The sequence below is a fragment of the Lactuca virosa genome, chromosome 4, assembly GCF_052849685.1.
Source record: "Lactuca virosa cultivar CGN04683 chromosome 4, Lactuca_virosa_CGN04683_v6, whole genome shotgun sequence".
Taxonomy (NCBI): Eukaryota; Viridiplantae; Streptophyta; class Magnoliopsida; order Asterales; family Asteraceae; genus Lactuca; species Lactuca virosa.
Window position 1 is genome coordinate 355,434,028 of NC_136429.1, and position 6,585 is coordinate 355,440,612.

Here is a 6,585-nt window from a genome sequence, read left to right on the forward strand (position 1 = left end):
TTATCTACCAGAAACCTAAATGATGACCTAGCACGTCAGTGACATTAACCACTTGCTCCTCAAGTGCTTGAGTTCTTTGCTCGAGACTTCCCGTGCGTTCTTCATTTCTTGAGGTTTGATTGTAGAGTTCTAACTCTGCATGTGACAACCCGAAACTTTGTTCGTTTCCGTTACGCGATTTCCGTTAATAAAATTTCAAATTCATTAACTTTTCCGTCAAACTTCTTGGTTTAGAAAATAATCTAGTTATATATAATTAAATTATTTACAAGTCGGAACCAAAAATCGCGCGGGAACCCGAATATCTCGAAAAACCAAACAATCCCGTTTAAGGCCGTAAACCCGTTTACGGCCAGTAAAGAGTGGACCCCCACCACCGACCACAAGACCCCTATAAATACGAGACCTCCACCTTCATTTGAACATTTCTGGCCAAAAACTCTCTCCTTCTCTCTTTAAGAACCTTGACCGTAAACACCTAAAAACACCTTCAAACTTCGGGAAACATCGAGAAACACCATTTGGAGTCACTTCGGAACGCCTGGAAATGCTTATCTCTTCGAAGTCAGCACCAGTGTTCTTGAGTTTACGGTCCATCTTCAAAGACCGTAAACCCTGTTCTTGATTTTACGGTCCAAGCCTTCGAAGACCGTAAACTCTGTTCTTGAGTTTACGACCATAAACTCATCAAGCCTTCGGAAACCATAAACTACCAGTCGACCGTAAACCCTTGTTCACGGCCGTAAACACCTTTTAAGTGGTGCTTTTTGCTGAAAACCCACTCTCATCGATTCGATCAAGTCCCGGATTTCGTTAAGTGTCACGTGCAACAACTCGAGGATCTTCATTTCAGTCCACGCTTTCAGACAACAAATGTGAGTTCATACCCCTACATTTTCCGTATTTTTTTATGTTTTCAGGGGGAGAATCCAAGCTAAACATAAATGTTTTCAAAACTTATGCAAATTTCATACTTTAACCCTTTTGTACTGTGTTGAGCATAAGGGACGTTTTCACTAAAATTGCATAGTTTTCCGGACACGCTATTCACTATACATGCAAACTATAATCGGTATAGTTTGGGATTTCTCTAAACATAACAAGTACATAAACTTTCACTACTAAAAATATGCTCTAACACAGAAACAGTTTACAGTTACATCACTACTTTATCATGGTTTTCATAACTGTAATTATCACTACATATGATATACATACGGATTTACACTATGGTAGAACACTACTACACTACATGTAAACTAGATTGTACGTTACTGTGAGGCGCTAATTCACTACTGTACCCTTAGGTGTACAGGGATAAATCCTATCATAGTATAACCAGAGTCTCCTGGAGGGAGTGCGTGAGATTTGTGAATAGATCTATTCGGGACTGACAATCCCACACCCGAACTGCTAGCTACAGTTGGGAAGGCATGCCTAGGTTGACAAATGTCATTTAACTCGACGCCGGAAGAACGTTTGAAAGGTCTCTAGTCATATCAAGCATGGTTATACGACTCATAATATGTATAAATCACCTTTAGTTTACAACTTAACACTCTTCAACAGTTTTATTTACATTAAATAGAACTAATACACACTACAACTGGAGAACTTTCAGGGTTTTCAAACAGAAACGAGCATACAATGGTTTCACGCACGAAATACTATTACATCATGATTAGCATTAGCTAGTCACATGAAGTAATAATTTCGCATATCACTACAGTTTTCAGTGACAAACATTCACGGTTTTATACAGAATTGAAAACACTACTTTCTCATTAAAGAAAATATCAGATTTTCTTGGAACTATACAAATATCTTACGAACTCATCAACGATTTTCAGTACAAACCACCGCTTATGAACTCACCAGCTTTATGTTGATACTCTTTCAAACTGCTTGTATTCTCAGGAAATCAGTAGATAGGTACTTGCTGAATTTTTGAGCAACTGGAGAAATAAGAGTTTTAAGTTTATACTATACAAAGCTATTGAATGTAATTCAAACAAAGTTTCAAACTGATGTAAACATTTTTAGTTTAGTATTCACTGTACTGGTTGTGTTGCTATGATTGCTATTATTCATTGGTTGTGATGCTACACATGACGTCCTCCGCCCCGGAACGTTTCCGCCATCGGTTTCGGAGTGTGACAGATTGGTATCAGAGCCCTTGTTTATAGCGAACTAGTATACTGAACCTTACGTGGTATACAACTATAAACACTAAGGGGCCTAAGTGCTCTACGCTAAAAGTATACTTTCAAAATGTAAAGTATTTTATAAAAAGTATACGAGCATTCATACATAACAAAATTCGTGTCGTAAGTAGAACAGAACAAAAGTATTTGGATGCTGGAACGCTGCGGTTAAACCTGGGCAGTTATGTAATCATGTCTAGGGTGAATATAGCCTGATCAACTATATTCAGTCGAGACATTACCAACATGTGCTTGGGAGTGACTGTGGTGTTACAGCAGGCCTAAAACTTACCAAAATCATCTCACATAAAATACTATAGGAGTATTTTCGCTAGAGCAAACTCAGTATACAGATTCACTCTAAGTGTTGCTACCACTTCTCCCTTAAGCGATAACTTACTTGCGTTAGTAACCTTTCTGTGCTTATCGCTCGGTAGTATACTTTTATTATCAGGATGAGATATATTTTGTTTTATATATATCTCGAGGACTTACCGTCCTCTTCTTCCTGACAGTTTTCTAGAACGAGATGGCTCCTCGACCAAGACCCATTAGAAGAAACGACGACACTCCGCTACCACCACCACCCCCTCAGTTCGATCCCGTAATGTTCCAGGCAGCAGCTACCGCCGCTGTGACTGCAGCAATGGCACAAGTGAATGCTGGTGGGGCTGGACCTGGAACCGACCCACAGAGACAAGATGGAAGTCAGGGACATCAAAAAGAATGTTCCTACAAGGACTTCATGACTGCAAAACCCAAGTCCTTCAACGGAAATGGAGTTATCATCGCCCTGACTCGATGGTTCGAGAAGATCGAATCCATCTTCGAAATTTGCGTCTGTTCTGAAGCAAACAAGGTGAAGTTCGCCGCCCGCACCTTCACCGACAGAGCCTTGACCTGGTGGAATGGTCGAGTCAAAACCCTAACCCTGCCAGTGGCTAATGCCATAGGCTGGGAAAGACTGAAGGAGCTCATGCTCGCGGAGTACTGCCCGAGGGGCGAAGTGCAAAAGTTGGAGCACGAACTATGGAACTTGAAGATGAAGGGTTCCGACATCGTTGCATACACCGCGAGATTCTGTGATCTGGCTCTCCTCTGTCCGTGAATGGTCACCCCGGAAAGAAACAAAATCGAAAGGTACATCTGAGGACTAACACAACCAACAAAGGGGAATGTCTTGGCTGCTAGACCAATTACTTTTGAAAGCGCCAAGGATCTGGCACAGACCCTGATCGATCATGGAATCGATCTGGATGAGGTGGCAGCTGACTCCGAGCCACAAAAGGAAAGCGGTGGGAAGAAGAAGAAGTTTGGTAACAAATGAAAGGGTCAGTCTTTGCAGGAGCCCTCCAAGAAACAACAAACAGTGGCAGTTCATGCTGTTACTGCTCCTCCTGCTGCTCCCACTGTTGTCCCAACCACCCAATCTCCTACCGGTGGTTATGCTGGAAAACTACCCCTGTGCAACAAGTGTAACTTCCATCATCACGGACCCTGCCGTGAGTTGAGTTGCAACAGCTGTGGAAAGAAAGGACACACAGCTCGATACTGCAAGGTGCCAACTCAACCAACCAACCAGGCTTCGGGAGCGGGCGCTAGTCAAACTTGTTATGGATGTGGAGAGACTGGGCACTTCAGGAGAAACTGCCCCAAGACAACAACTGGTGGCAATAAAGGAAGAGTTTTGGTGATGGGCCAGGAGGATACAGTTGCTGATCCTACCGTTGTTACAGGTACGTTCCTCCTTGACAACTCTTATGCATGCATTCTTTTCGATTCTGGTGCGGAGAGGAGTTTTGTTAGTCATACATTCAAACATCTAATCAAATGTAAATCCCAACCTCTAACCGAAACATTTACCGTCGAGATAGCTAACGGAAAGAAGGAGAACACTAACGACATATTCATAGGCTATACTCTTACCCTAGACAATTATTCTTTTCCCATCGATCTTATGCCTGTGTCCATCAAGAGCTTCAATGTCATTATCAGCGTGGATTGGTTGAGTTCCAATCGTGCTGATATTCTTTGCTTCGAGAAGGCTATCCGTCTCAATCTTCCCTCTGGCGAAACCCTTATGATTTATGGTGATAAACTTAGTTCGAACCTCCGTATCATTTCCTGCATCAAAGCTCAGAAGTATATGCGGAAGGAGTGCCATGCATTCCTAGCTCATGTTGTCGATGGGACGCAAAAAGTTAGAGACCTCGAGAGCATCCCCGAAGTCTGTAGCTTTCCTGAGGTTTTCCCCGAAGATCTCCCAGGAATCCCTCCCGAGTGCCAAGTCGAGTTTCGTATCGACTTAATCCCTGGAGCTACTCCTGTAGCTAAATCTCCTTACCGTCTTGCGCCAGCGGAAATGCAGGAATTATCTAGCCAGCTTAATGAGCTGATCAGCAAAGGATTCATAAGGCCGAGTTCCTCACCCTGGGGAGCTCCGATCTTATTCGTGAAAAAGAAAGATGGATCCTTTCGGACGTGCATTGACTACTGAGAGCTGAATAAGTTAACCATCAAGAACCGATATCCCTTACCTAGAATCGACGATCTCTTCGACCAACTTCAGGGAGCCAGTTATTTCTCAAAGATCGATCTAAGATCAGGGTACCATCAGTTGCGAGTTCATGAGAATGATGTACCCAAAACAACATTCCGAACTCGCTATGGACACTACGAGTTTGTAGTAATGCCCTTTGGTCAAACCAACGCACCGGTAGTATTCTTGGACCTGCTGAATCGGGTGTGCCGCCCTTTCTTAGACAAGTTTGTGATTGTGTTCATCGATGATATACTTGTCTATTCGCGGAGTGAGAATGATCATAAACAGCACTTAAGGCAGGTGTTGGAAACTTTAAGGGCAGAAAAACTATACGCGAAATTCTCGAAGTGCGAATTCTGGATCAGGAAGGTAAATTTCCTAGGACACGTGATTAGCAAGGAAGGAATACACGTGGACCCTTCCAAGATCAAAGCGATTGAGAATTGGTCTGCACCAAAGACACCCACAAAAATCCGACAATTCTTAGGTCTTGCAGGCTATTATCGCAGGTTCATCCAGAACTTCTCCAGAATCGCAAATCCTTTAACTACCCAGACACAAAAGGGTGTAACCTTTAGTTGGGGAGTTAAGCAAGACACTGCGTTTCGAACCTTGAAACAGGCTCTATGCAACGCACCTATCTTGTCCCTGCCCGAAGGGACGGAAGACTTCGTAGTCTATTGTGATACATCCAATCAGGGCCTAGGGTATGTGCTCATGCAGAGAGGAAAGGTCATCGCCTATGCCTCGAGACAGTTGAAAACACACGAGGTAAATTACACAACTCACGATTTAGAATTGGGAGCAATGGTATTTGCGTTAAAGATCTGGAGACACTATCTCTATGGAACCAAGTGCACTATCTTCACCGACCATAAGAGCTTGCAGCATATTCTTGATCAAAAGGAGTTAAACATGAGACAACGGCGATGGGTAGAGCTACTCAGTGACTACGAGTGCGAAATTCGCTATCATCCCGGCAAGGCCAATATGGTAGCGGATGCCCTCAGTCGAAAGGGGTATTCAGGGCGTAAGGTGAAGGCACTGACCATGACTATCCATTCCCATTTATCCGCGCAAATCAAGGAGGCTCAGCTGGAAGCCTTAAAACCAGAGAACATGCCGGGTGAAGCATTGAGAGGAATGGAAAAGAACCTAGAGATCAAGGGAGACGGAGTCTATTATATCATGGACCGGATCTGGACCCCAAAGTTTAGTGGTTATAGAGAGGTTGTAATGAACAAAGCTCATAGGACGAAATACTCCGTTCACCCAGGGTCGGATAAGATGTACTTGGATCTCAAACAGATCTATTGGTGGCCAAACATGAAAGCAGAGATTGCTACCTTCGTGGGCAAGTGCCTGACTTGCGCCAAGGTGAAGGTCGAATATCAGAAGCCCTCAGGTCTACTTCAGCAGTCGGAAATACCTGAGTGGAAGTGGGAAATGATAACCATGGATTTTATCACCAAGTTACCCAGATCTCCGAGTGGGCACGATGCCATCTGGGTAACTATCGATCGGTTGACGAAGTCCGCCCACTTCCTGCCAATCAAAGAAAGCTTCAAGATGGAGAGACTCACATGGATCTACCTTCAAGAGATAGTTCGCCTTCATGGTGTACCTGCATCCATTATCTCCGATCGAGATAGCAGGTTTACATCGAGGTTCTGGTAGTCACTACAGAAAGCTCTTGGAACTAAATTGGATATGAGCACCGCTTATCATCCGCAGACTGATGGACAGAGTGACAGAACAATTCAGACATTGGAAGACATGTTGAGAGCCTGCGTCATCGATTTCGGCGCGTCATGGGACACTCATCTTCCTTTGGTTGAA